Raw genomic sequence first — 14324 nt, 5'->3', positions numbered from 1 at the left:
CAAACCCACTTTGTAACGCAACAAAATGTAAAAATTCATGGGGTGTAGACTTTATTTAGGCACTGTGTGTGTGTTTATTGTGTGTTGGTCATGTGAGACAGCTAACCAATGACAGTCGTGGATTAGATGTTGCCAGTGTGCCTTGACCGCGGACATAATGGTCATGGCTAGATGGGAGACTGTTTGTGTCAAATTGACGTCTAATAAAGTTGAATAATTTTTCATTCTAGCTAACCAGAACCATTTTCATAACCTTAATCTAACTATCTTAACCTGCTACATTAATTCGCTTTACCTGCAGCGTAAAATATCCTAACCTGCTACGGAAAGTCAATTCTGACATAAACTGTATCCCTTCTAGTCAAAATAGGACTGAATCAGAACGCCAATTTCACTCAGGCTTTATCAACGTTGCTAACCTATTTGTACATATTTCCTCCGTTGCTGACATGTAGCCGACACGATAAATTGGCCGGCAGAAGTATTTACGGTAATTATAATCTTACATTGTTGCCGATTGAACGCGATACAAATGTAAGTGAGTATGCTACGCGATGATACGTTCTCTGTTGAATTTGTGGTTATAGTTTTAACGTAGAGCGGTTTCTTTAGGCTAGCTAGAGTAGTACTAATGCAGTTGTTCCCAGCCTAGTTCTCAACCAGGGGTACTTGGCCTAGCCACAGTGGGTAATTGAGAAGTCTCATGAGACCGTAGGCCTACTGGTAAAATGCACATGAGGGATACTTCAGGGGTACTCCAGGCAGACCAAAATAAATTTACCCGACAGTGGTACAGTAATCGAAAAAGGTTAGCCCACTTAGCCCAAGATGTACTCTTAGGTATTCTTAATTTTAAGGTCCAAGGACCTTGTATGTTATTTTCAGAGGTAGACTGGCAGCCAAAACAGTCAAATACTCTATCTGAACATGAATTGATTTCGCAATTGCGATATGATTCTAGAAACATAAAGCCCTTTACTATCACATCAAAATAATTTCACAAATGCAAAATATACACTTACTGTACACCAGGGCCACCACTTTGGTTTTAGAAGTGGGGGGACATAATCTGGCGGGGGTCTGGTGGTCCTCCCCCAGAATTTTTTGGGACATCTAAAGCTGTTTTCCTGCATTTTTACACAATCCAATATGCCGTCTCTATTTAGAACAAAAATACCCACTGTCATCAAGCTAGGTAAAAGATCATTATTAAGTATGTTTATTGTGATTAATCAGACTGAACTAGATCAAAGGTAATTCAATTATAAATATTGTTGCACCTTTAACCAATAGCCTAACAAATGAACAACTTGAAAAACTACAGACTTTTGATTGACTTTATTAAAACATCCTCTATATCAAATATCAATATCTATATCAAGCTACCTGCACGCCCGCCCCCACCAGTCTAGTCAATAACGCCACTCTCTCCCAACACAAGTTCCTTCCCAGTTCCCACCTTAATTTGTTTTTGTTCCCAAGGGAAAGTTTTGGAAAACATACAGTTGAAGTCGGAAGTTTACATACACATTAAAACTCGTTTTTCAACCACTCCACAAATTTCTTGTTAACAAACTGTAGTTTTGGCAAGTCGGTTAGGACATCTACTTTGTGCATGACATGACATGACATGATAATTTTTCAAACAATTGTTTACAGACAGATTATTTCACTTATAATTCACTGTATCACAATTCCAGTGGGTCAGAAGTTTACATGCACTAAGTTGACTGTGACTTTAAATAGCTAGAAAAATTCCAGAAAATTATGTAATGGCTTTAGATGCTTCTGATAGGCTAGTTGACATCATTTGAGTCAATTGGAGGTGTACCTGTGGATGTATTTCAAGGCCTACCTTCAAATTCAGTGCCTCATTGCTTGACATCATGGGAAAATCAAAAGAAATCAGCCAAGACCTCAGAAGAAAATTTGTAGAACTCCACAATTCTGGAGCAATTTAAATGCCTGAAGGTACCACGTTCATCTGTACAAACAATAGTACGCAAGTATAAACACCATGGGACCACGCAGCTCTCATACCGCTCATTCTGTCTCCTAGAGATGAATGTACTTTGGTGCGAAAAGTCCAAATCAATCCCAGAACAACAGCAAATCAATCCCAGAACAACAGCAAAAGCCCTTGTGAAGATGCTGGAAGAAACAGGTAGAAAAGTATTTATATCCACAGTAAAAACGAGTCCTATATCGACATAACCTGAAAGGCCGCTCAGCAAGGAAGAAGCCACTGCTCCAAAACCGACATAAAAAGATCCAGACTACGGTTTGCAACTGCACATGGGGACAAAGATTGTACTTTTTGGAGAAATGTCCTGTGGTCTGATGAAACAAAAATTTAACTATTTGACCATAATGAACATCGTTATGTTTGGAGGAAAAAGGGGGAGGCTTGCAAGCCGAAGATCACCATTCCAACTGTGAAGCAAGGGGGTGGCAGCATCATGTTGTGGGGGTGCTTTGCTGCAGGAAGAACTGGTGCACTTCACAAAATAGATGGCATCATGTGGAAGAGAAATTGTGGATATATTGAAGCAACATCTCAAGACATCAGTCTGGAAGTTAAAGCTTGGTCGCAAATGGGTCTTCCAAATGGACAATGACCCCAAGCATACTTTCAAAGTTGTGGCAAATGGCTTAAGGACAACAAAGTCAAGGTATTGGAGTGGCCATCACAAAGCCCTGACCTCAATCCTATAGAACATTTGTGGGCAGAACTGAAAAAGCGCGTGCAAGCAAGGAGGCCTACAAACCTGACTCAGTTACACCAGCTCTGTCAGGAGGAATGTGCCAAAATTCACCCAACTTATTGTGGGAAGCTACCTGCCACGTTTTACCCAAGTTAAATAATTTAAAGGCAATGCTACCAAATACAAATTGAGTGTATGTAAACTTCTGACCTACTGGGAATAATTCATTCTCTACTATTATTCTGACATTTCACATTCTTAAAATAAAGTGGTGATCCTAACACAGGGAAGACAGGGAATTTTTACTAGGATTAAACGTCAGGAATTGTGAAACTGAGTTTAAATGTATTTGGCTAAGGTGTATGTAAACTTCCGACTTCAACTGTACACCTCAAAATGTACATTAATACACAAAAACAGCAAATCCTCCATATGATTAATCTCATAGGACTAATAGTACTGTAGAGCTCTTTTTACTTACACACAATATAGCTGGTTCGCCCCGTCATGTCCCTAGCTGTCCACCACAATGCAGCGCCCCAAACCACACACCCTACTTTATATTAGGCATCCAGACCTTATGAAAGTTGCCCAGTATACCCTTAATCTGGTAATAAATCAAAGCTAGTGATGCATAACTTTACACTGTGGGAGGATAACCAACCTTCCAATTAATGGACATGTTTCTTAGCTGCTATAAATGCTTGGTTAAACAGTTTCTTCAGATAAGTGTTAAGTTTCTTCAAATAAAACCAAGAAGAAGAGTAAATCTGTAGACATGCAGAGATAAAAGAACATACTGTTTGCCAGAATTCAGCCAGCCTTCACAAGAGCATAGCATATGCAAATATGTCCCCTTTAATGTTTTACACCTCCAGCAGAAGAATAACATTGCTGAGTGCATGATATCCAGTTTCACTGGCATATAGTACGTTCTATGGATGGTCTTAAACTGCAGTAATTTATGTCTGAGATGATTTGAACGTGACTGGGCATTCAAACGTATGTATCCATTCATCATCAATCGCTTCTTCCAGGTCTTCGTTTGACATGTTTCAGTTCGCTACAGCTAGCGACTGGAACGAGCTGCAACAGACTCAAACTGGCCAGTTTTATCTCCATCTCTTCATTCAAAGATGCAATCATGGACACTTACTGACAGTTGTGGCTGCTTTGCGTGATGTAATTTTCTATCCACCTTTCCCTTTGTGCTGTTGTCTGTGCCCAATAATGTTTGTACCGTCTTTTGTGCTGCTGCCCAGTTTATATTGCTGCCATGCTATGTTGTCTTAGGTCTCTCTTTATGTAGTGTTGTGGTGTCTCTCTCGTCGCGATGTGTGTGTGTGTTCTATATTTAATTTTTTATTTATAATCCCCGTCCCCGCAGGATGCCATTTGGTAGGCCATCATTGTAAATAAGAATGTGTTCTTAACTGACTTGCCTAGTTAAATAAAATAAATGTTTTGTGTCATGGGGAAAAGCCTATATCAACTCATGATACAGTTTGTATATCAACGTTGGAGGTTTGTCAGACTGCATTAAAAATAAGCATCTGGCTTGTCCAGTGTTTGCTGCACAGAGAGAATTAAGTATTGTATCTGTAAAAATTCACCTCACAGACTGGTCTTCCCTGGCTGCCTGACCCTCCTGAGACCCCTGTCGCCATCTGATCCTCCTAAAATGAGGCATGACAAGGAATTACCTTGGTGTACATGTATACATTGATTCTATTCTTGGATAAGATAATGTTTCAATAATTGAAATGACCATTATTCCCAGATCCCAGACTGTAGCTTTAAGCTGCCGTCTTGTAGCTACTGTAGAGCTACCCATCAAATCAAGATGGAACTTTGTATCATTCAATGATAGTTAATATACAGCAAAATTCACCTGACCTCCGTAGACTGGTCTTCCCCTGGGTGTCTTATCCTGCTGGGACCCACTGTCACCATCTCGTCCCGCTAAGACATGATGAGCAGGCCTCAATTCCCGTTGGGATGCCTGAAGGACCTGTGGGTCTGACAGAGATCATTGCGGCACAGTCTGCGTGCAGGCAGACAGATGACTTTGGGATCAAATATTTTTAGGCAGCCTACTCTAGAAACAAGAATCTCTGGTCTGATGAAACCAAGATTGAACACTTTTGCCTGAATGCCAAGCATCATGTCTGGAGGGAACCTGGCACCAATGGCGGACTGGCCGTTGCCGGTGGCCTGAGGGTCGTTTTGGCCTGCGGTGAATAGTCAACTTGACCAGCAATAATGTAGCAAGCAGGAATGAGTTGATGGAGAATCCACTCATCAGGCGCAACTCTCACTCACTCGCTGCAGTGTCCCCGCACCAAAAATGACACCAGGTCTCTCCGCGACGCACATAGCAACCGTCTACCTGCCTCTCTACAGATAACATTTTAGACAAGTCGCACGGCGAAATGGACAGCCAGAAGAGGAAAGGTGAAGCAGAGAGGGAGAGAATAAAGAAGAGAGGCCCTTGCCACAGATGCTGCAAAATAAGCGACATGTTCGCCAGTACCAGGTCAATCAAAAACATTAGCTAAACCACACACACTGACACACACACACACACGACACCCAGCATGGCTAGCTAAGTAGCCTAGCTAATAATAGCGACACAACTTCCGGTAGGCTAAACAGTTTGCACGTCTTACATCATAGCAATGAGTGCAACATAGCGATCATAATATGACATTGAAGGCAATATGTTTCAACTAGTAGAAAATAGTAAACCTAGACTATGGACTTGCCAGCATTCGGTAATGACTCGTGCCACATAAGTTGGGGAAAGTGCACATACACTGTACAGCGAAACAGGCTACAGTAACGTAACCATAATACATCCATGAATGAAACACAGTAGCCTGTGTGACACAGCACAGGCAATGACAAAGATCGTTAGCGCCATGCACAGGCAATGACAAAGATCGTTAGCGCCATTAGTACCAGCATTACAAGTTACAATAATATACAGCTCTGGGAAAAATTAAGAGACCACTCCAAATTAAGAGACCACTCTTAATTTTTCCCAGAGTTGTATTAATGTAGCCTACTGATACACTAATGATAGTGAGTATGATAATAGTATTTTCTTTGTAAAAGTGGAGAAGGAATTAGCAGCAGCACTAGAGCTTCAGGTGCTCCTGCAGAACAGGAGATGGTGGTCAGTTCAGACTCAGACTCAGAGCAGGAACCTTCAGGTACAACTTCAGAGCACAAACCTAAACATGTAGGCAATGGTTTTAGATTAATATGTACTTTATTTATGAGATGATCAGTAGGACTGTAATCGGGGAGGGGCATACAATCGATGAGTGCACAACTAATACAAGTTTAAGTTTAGGTTATTTACAATGTTAATCTCATTCTGCAGAGCAACTAGCTGTGCAGAGAGAGGGAGGTTCAGAGCCCAGTACAGGGAAAATAGAAAGGGACATCAAAAGCACTGAAAATCCATTTGATTATTTTGCCCGTCCTCAGTCCAAGGATTTTGACTTATTTTTTCAGTACCACCCAAAACAAACCCCTCAAACAGTCATTCCCAATGTAATTCCACTCCGAAGATGGCACAAACAGAAAATGGCTGTGAAGTAACTCACTCCTTGTTCTGCTCAGTATGTCTTGCATTCGCAAAACCTTCAGCCAGTGATAGTGCATTTATCAAAGGAGACATGCAGGCCTGGAAACATGCCCATCAGAAAGTACAGGACATGAGAGAAGCAAGACACATAGAGAAAGTGCAGAAGCCTTTTTCCTCAGAGCCAGCAAAGCAGACATCCGTACCCTTCTGAGTGATAAGCAAATGTCAGTTGAACGAAACCAGGTCAGAAAGAGGAGGCAGGTCATGGAACGTGTGATTGATGTCGTTAAAGTTATTGGGAAATGTGAGCTACAGGACACAGACACGAAGCTGCATATAACTTCTAAAACATGGCTGACATCATGGCTAGTTTTTTGAGTTTATATTGTTACTAGTGGTAATTACTTCCTGGTTACTCTGAAGTAGCTATGCTATGACTCTTCCTTAACAGGCTGACAAGGGTGAAAGAACATTTGCTGTGAGTTAAAGCTTTTGTACAGAGGCATGTTTTTTGGACTTTCATGTTATACTTGCAGTTATGTAGCCAATGTTCAATTTCATTGACATGGTGTATAGATGTGTTTGTGTGCTGTTGGCTTTATGGACACCAGTGAGGGAACATTGTAATCTACATTTTTTTGTAGAGGAGTGCTTTTTCAACTTTTGTATTATACTCGTGTTGTTGTAGCTTATGTTCAGTGAATGTGTGTGTGTGAAGTTTTTTGATACTTTTGATATGCTTGATGCTTGAAAAAAAGAATCATTTGAACTAACTCTCTCATTCTCTTTTTAAAAAGTGTAGGCTAATTGTTTTGTGTGTCTAGCCTTGTACATTTGTATGTGCTATGATTGGTGTATTCCTAGTGAGTTTTTGAGGGTGCACCCATAACCATAGCATACCTTAAACTCAGTGTTCAGATAGGCTACTTGTTGGTCAGTCCCAAATGTTTGTATTTTGTAATGTGGATAACAGATGAACATAGTGTCCAAATGTATAACTAGTTTGGTACCCGTTACATCAACAAATAGGGTTAGCCTACAAAATTAGCGGTCTGGTGGTTTGCGTGAACAGGGTGGCCTGGGAAGGAGTCAAATTCCCGGCTTGAATTATTGTTTCAGTCCGCCCCTGCCTGGCACCATCCCTACGGTGAAGCATGGTGTTGGCAGCATCATGCTGTGGGAATGTTTTTCAGGGACTGGGAGACTAGTCAGGATCGAGGGAAAGATGAACGGAGCAACGTGCAGAAATCCTTGATGAAAACCGGCTCCAGATCACTCAGGACATCAGACTGGGGCGAAGGTTCACATTCCAACAGGACAACGACCCTAAGCACACAGCCAAGACTACGCTGGAGTGGCTTCGGGACAAGTCTCTGAATGTCCTTGAGTGGCCCAGCCAGACCCAGGACTTGAACCTGATCAAACATCTCTGGAGAGACCTGAAAATAGCTGTGCAGCGATGCTCCCCATCCAACCTGACAGAGCTTGAGAGGATCTGCAGAGAAGAATGTGAGAAACACCCCAAATACAGGTGTGCCAACCTTGTAGCGTCATACCCAAAAAGACTTGAGTCTGTAATAGCTGCCAAAGGTGCTTCAACGTACTGAGTAAAGGGTCTGAATACATGTGTAAATGTGAAATTTCTGTTTTTCTTTTTAAAACATTAGCAAAAATGTCTAAACGTGTTTTCACTTAGTCATTATGGGGTATTATGTGTAGATTGATGAGGAAAATAGTGAGATTTGCGCCCTGTAAAGTGTTTTAACCGGCTTCATCACAGTTGCAGCAGACTGTATTTTTCAGTGCTAATACATTTCTGGCGGCCTTCTTCCATTACACACAGGTGTTCAGAGCATACTAGATACTGTAGCTAATTAGCACAGGTGGTCCCTCTGTCTTCCGTAGACACGTGCTGTAAAATGGAGATATGGCCATCTGGGAACACTAACCCTATTTATTTGTCTAAAAGAGGACAACAATTACTTATGCGTCTACTAATGTCTGGTAAATCGTATCACTTTTCAGTCAATGTATTAGAGCTCGTGAACCACATTTCAGAAGCATGCATGTATTGTCTAGAATATATATATTTAGCTTAATACATTGTTAAACCACTATTTTAAATATATATAATTTTTAACTGCATTCCATTTTACAAACTTCTGATGGGGGTTAGACATTAGGATTAGAATGAAGCATATTTTCGTAGGGTAAGGGTACATCAATGTAATCAATCCTGATCTAACAGATTTAGCTCTATTGTGGCCCCTGAGGCCCTCATAGCATTATCAGCCTAATCGAAGTGAAATAATAATCCGTCTGTAACTACTGTATGGAGAAATTCCACGGTAACAGAGACTCCGATCTTTCTGCTCAGATGCATAGTTTGGTCACAGAATATAGACACACATGGCACAACCCGTCATTCTGTTTCCAAACGTTTGCATCTGCATTGTTCAAGTAAATGTGTTTTTGTAAAATGTTCAGTGGAAATGGTTAAAAGTAGTCCTTGTGCATAGAGTAGTATGGTTTGTTAAACTTTGCAATCATTGGTTTTTGTTTTAAAGTGAAATGTCTAATTTAGAGCAGGGTTTCCCAAACTCAGTCCTGCGCCCCCCGCCCGAGTGCACGTTTTGGTATAGCGCAGGTGGTAGAGAGTGCATGTTCCATATAACTGCAGGATTGCTGGCTCAAGCCCCACTCTGGCTGTGACTCTTTAATCTCTTACACTGGTACTCTGCCGGGGAAGTAACACTACCTAGCAGTATCTTCATTAGCCTAACTGACTCGCAATTGCACAGCAGAAAGCCTTTAGCAACTGCTGAGATTTAAAGGTCAGTGGCCTGTGTCTGTTCAAATCATAGAGATAGATGGAGCAAAGCTGTCATTAAGCCAAAGGGTGGCTACTTTGAAGAATATCAAATAGATTTTTGATTTGTTTAACACTTTTTTTTTTGGTTACTACATGATTCCATATGTGTTATTTCATAGTTTTGATGTCTTCACTATTATTCTACAATGTAGAACATAGTAAAAATAAAGAAAAACCCTGGAATGAGTAGGTGCTGTCCAAACTTTTGACTGGTTATGTATGTATAAAAAAAATCCTGTTGCCTATAATGTAATTGCAGCAAGTGGGTGAGGGCAACAAAGCACTGTTTAAATGTTTATTTTCTCTCTGGTAGTCAAGATCAAGAGCACAATTTCTCCCAAACACAGAAGTCTTTGTTATTCATTTTGGGGCTGATCTTTTTGTGTTACCTGTGAACTGATTTTAGTCTCTATTGTCATTGAGGCTGAGCACTGGGCAGGGGAGCCTTGCATCTCACAACTACTTACATAATACCCATTGATTGAGTTGTTTAGTGAATGGAAGTGAAACTCAGGTGGAATACAGTGCCTTGCAAAAGTATCCATCCTCCTTGGCGTTTTTACTATTTTGTTTTAGTACAAGCTGTAATTTAAATAGATTTTTATTTGGACTTCATGTAATGGACATACACAAAATAGTCCAAATTGGTGAAGTTAAATTAAATTTAAAAAAAACATGTTTCATGCTACGATAACATAACATTTGCTATTAGACAGAGGATATTGTCAACTTCTAGGATATAGCCTGCTTGGTTGGTTTGGTCTTTCTCCAGCAAAAATAAGACACTTTAGCTTTGCTATGGTCTCTGCCAGTGGGTACAACCTATTTCTCTGTCACAATGTACACTGGCTGCTTCTCCTGAGATTTTCAGCAAGATGCAGCCAAGCACAGAATATTGACTACAAACTAAGTTTTACATTTACATTTAAGTCATTTAGCAGACGCTCTTATCCAGAGCATCCTCTGACTATCAGATACTGAGTGAACACGTGCTCACATGCTCCCTCTGTCAATAGAGTACCACAGTATAAGTCATAATACCCATCAAATATAGAGGTCAAACAAGGAAATAATTCAAATTTTTCCCAAAGGGGATTTAGAAACACTTAAAATAAGGGCTGAGTTTCGTGTAGGCTTACCCTGGCGTGACATTTTGATAACTACGTAAATCTCTCTTGGACAAGGTAACTTTAAATCAATATATTTGGATCTGAATACTCGAATTAGATTTTAAAATGCTAATTAGCATCAAAGTAGACATCATGCAAGACTACAAATCCCTGCAAGTTCTTGCACATCGTCTCTAGTTGACACCTTTGCCAACAGGTATTGTGTCAATTTACAACTTGCACAAGAATTCACAGAATTGTCCATTTAAAGAAATTTAGCCAATTTACTCATTACAAAATTTTGCTACCATTAGATAGTTCATTCGGAGATTCTTACCTTTGCCTCGATTCGGCAGTTTCGTCCAAATCATCATGGCATTTGTAGTGCTTTATAATAGCCACATTAGCAACTAATTAGCATTTCATTTTGGGGGTTAAGTACAGGCGAACATATTGATAAAGGTCACCTTGTCCTAGAGAGAGATATACACCTACACAAATCAGTCCTTATTTTAAGTGTTTCTAAAATTCCCAATGGAAAAAATTAATGGTGGAAAAATGATTGGAACCATTTCCCTGTTTGACCGCTAGGTTTTATGGGTATTATGACATCTCCACTGTGGGGCTCTATAGACAAGTTCTCCTTGATGGCAATATGTGCTCCAAAAGGAGCCATGTGTTTTCACTTCATCTGACCTGGCTGATGTCATCACCAAGGTGCTGGGCCATCTGAAGGAAATATGATTATATTATTAAGGCAGAGCATGCACATTGCACAAGATATCAAACATGGCAGTGTGCTTGTATTTATGTGAGGACTTCTGGTGTCAGTGACATTGCTGTTAAGTTATCATGATCTGCTTCAAAGATGACTGGATTTTGTTGAAAATGTTATCTGTCCAACCAGCCTTTGGGGGAAATAAATGGATGTTGTGTTTGACAAGCCTATAATTAGAATGACTCATGATCATATTAGACCATGAGATAATTATTGAGATTCAAACCGCCACTGTGTGTCTCTTTGTGTGAGATTCAAACTGTCTCTTCATGGAGCTGTAAGCAGCACAGCAGAAGTAGGACGGTAGTAAAGGTAGGCGTTGCCTCACATCTTAATAGACTGAGGCAGACCACAGTACAGTCACGACACACTCGCATATTCTCACACACACTGTCACACACTCACGCAAGCTCACTCAAACGGTATGTTCTCTGTGATTAAATTTGACATCACTGGGTGTAATTTGTGCCCTGTTCCATGGAGTCGTGTTTTATGTGGCTGAACAGTGGCAGAGAATGGAAGGACACATTTAAACATGTAGCACCTGACCTGGGTGGTATTCAGTAGGCAGATTAAATAGAGTGAAACCTGAATCAATTTTAATTCCTGTAGAAAAAAGTTTTACGATGTGCCATATTTAGGTTAGCAAAATTCTGGTAACTTGCACAAAATATAAAAGGTTGAAATGCCAGTTGGAAGATTCCTGGAATTAGCTGAGAAACCTCCAACTGGGGTTTCTGTAAAACATGGTAATTTTGGGAAAGTTAGAAGAATTGAGCAACCCCGGCCCTACTGGCGGTGGCCACAATGCAATCGGTTGCAGAAACAAGACAACCACACTATGGTTTCACTCCGAATGTTTATGCTGTATCAGAGGTTTTAAGGCGGATACACGACTCAAGCTGTTCCTCTCATGGACATTGTCATTGGATATTGACACTATATCAATAGCTGTCCTTAAAGGGATACTTCAGGATTTTGTCAATGAAGCCCTTTATCTACTTCCCCAGAGTCAGATGAACTCTTGGATACCATTTTTATGTCTGTGTGCAGTTTGAAGGAAGTTGCTAACTAGCGTAAGCTCAATTGCTAAGTAGTGTTAGCGCAATGACTGGAAAACAGCTAGCATTGCGCTAATGCTAGTTAGCATTGGCTCGCAAAACTACCACTAACTTCCTTCATACTGAATGCAGAGACATCCATGAGTTCATCTGATTCTGGGGATGTAGATAAAGGGCTTAATTGCCGAAAACCCTAAGTATCCCTTTAAGCTACACCATAAATTGAGTGATCCTGCAGTGGTGTTTCCCTGCAGCGGCCTTAGTTGTCTACATCCATACCTCCAACAACCTCTCCGTGAAGGAATTAATATGGTCCACACACACCCACATAGTTATGAAAAGGGCACGACAGCGCCTCTTCCCCCTCAGGAGGCTGAAAATATTTGGCATTGGCCCTCGGATCCTCAAAAGGTTCTACAGCTGCACCATTGAGAGCATCGCTTTGTACAGCAACTGCAAGGCACCCGACTGCAAGGTGCTACAGGGGGTGGTGAGTACAGCCCAGTACATCATTGGGGCTGAGCTCCCTGCCATCCAGGACCTCTATACAAGGCGGTGTCAGAGGAAGGCTCCAAAAATTGTCAAGCCATAGACTGTTCTCTCTGCTACCGCATGGCACCGCGCGGCACCCCCCCCCCCCCCCCCCCCAAACTATAAGACTGCTAAACAAGACTGCTAAATAGCTCATCAAATACAGTTAAAGTCGGAAGTTGGAGTCATTAAAACTCGTTTTTCAACCACTCCACAAATTTCTTGTTAACAAACTATAGTCTTGGCAAGTCGGTTAGGATATCTACTTTGTGCATGACACAAGTAATTCTTCCAACAATTGTTTACAGACAGATTATTTCACTGTATCACAATTCCAGTGGGTCAGAAGTTTACATACACTAAGTTGACTGTGCCTTTAAACAGCTTGGAAAATTCCAGAAAATGATGTCATGGCTTTAGAAGCTTCTGATAGGCTAATTGACATAATTTGAGTCAATTGGAGGTGTACCTGTGGATGTATTTCAAGGCCTACCTTCAAACTTAGTGCCTCTGCTTGACATCATGGGAAAATCAAAAGAAATCAGCCAAGATCTCAGAAAATAATTGTAGACCTCCACAAGCCTGGTTCATCCTTGGGAGCAATTTCCAAATGCCTGAATGTACCATGTTCATCTGTACAAACAATAGTACGCAAGTATAAACACCATGGGACCACACAGGCATCATACAGCGCCGGAAGGAGACGTGTTCTGTCTCCTAGAGATGAACGTACTATGGTGCGAAAAGTGCAAATCAATCCCAGAACAACAGCAAAGGACCTTGTGAAGATGCTGGAGGAGTCCTATATCGACATAACCTGAAAGGCTGTTCAGCAAGGAAGAAGCCACTGCTCCAAAGCCACCATAAAAAAGCCATACTACGGTTTGCAACTGCACATGGGGACAAAGATCGTACTTTTTGGAGAAATGTCCTCTGATGAAACAAAAATAGAACTGTTTGGCCATAATGACCATTGTTATGTTTGGAGGAAAAAGGGGGAGGCTTGCAAGCCCAAGAACACCATCCCAACCGTGAAGCACGGGGGTGGCAGCATGTTGTGGGGGTGCTTTGCTGCAGGAGACACTGTTTGGCATCATGAGGAAGGAAAATTATCTGGATATATTGAAGAAACATCTCAAGACATCAGTCAGGAAGTTAAACCTTGGTCGCAATTGGTTCTTCCAAATGGACAATGACCCCAAGCATACTTCCAAAGTTGTGGCAAAATGGCTTACGGACAACAAAGTCAAGGTATTGGAGTGGCCATCACAAAGCCCTGACCTCAATCCTATAGAAAATTTGTGGGCAGAACTGAAAAAGCATGTGCGAGCAAGGAGGCCTACAAACCTGACTTAGTTACACCAGCTTCTGTCAGGAGGAATGGGACAAAATTCACCCAACTTATTGTGGGAAGCTTGTGGAAGGCTACCCAACACGTTTGACTCAAGTTAAACAATTTAAAGGCAATGCTACCAAATACTAATTGAGTGCATGTAAACTTCTGACCCACTGGGAATGTGATGAAAGAAATGAAAGCTGAAATAAATAATTATCTCTATTATTCTGACATGTCACATTCTTAAAATAAAGTGATGAACATACCTGACCTAAAACAGGTCATTCTTGCTTGGATTAAATGTCAGGAATTGTGAAAAACTGAGTTTAAATGTATT

At 41.0% G+C, this 14324-nt stretch overlaps 1 protein-coding gene across 1 annotated transcript in view; it reads left to right on the top strand.

The window, feature by feature from the left end:
• Positions 1 to 368: 368 nt before the first annotated feature.
• Positions 369 to 14324, top strand: part of trmt9b (tRNA methyltransferase 9B) — a 32827-nt gene continuing 18871 nt past the window's right edge. The window contains exon 1 of the mRNA XM_071356426.1: positions 369 to 490. The gene's annotated coding sequence lies outside the window, so the exon portion shown is untranslated. The remainder of the gene's footprint in view (positions 491 to 14324) is intronic.

This window comes from Salvelinus alpinus, chromosome 21 (genome assembly GCF_045679555.1).
Source record: "Salvelinus alpinus chromosome 21, SLU_Salpinus.1, whole genome shotgun sequence".
Taxonomy (NCBI): domain Eukaryota; kingdom Metazoa; phylum Chordata; class Actinopteri; order Salmoniformes; family Salmonidae; genus Salvelinus; species Salvelinus alpinus.
Note: the sequence above shows the minus strand (reverse complement) of the source record. Positions and strands in the feature narration are given on the sequence as shown.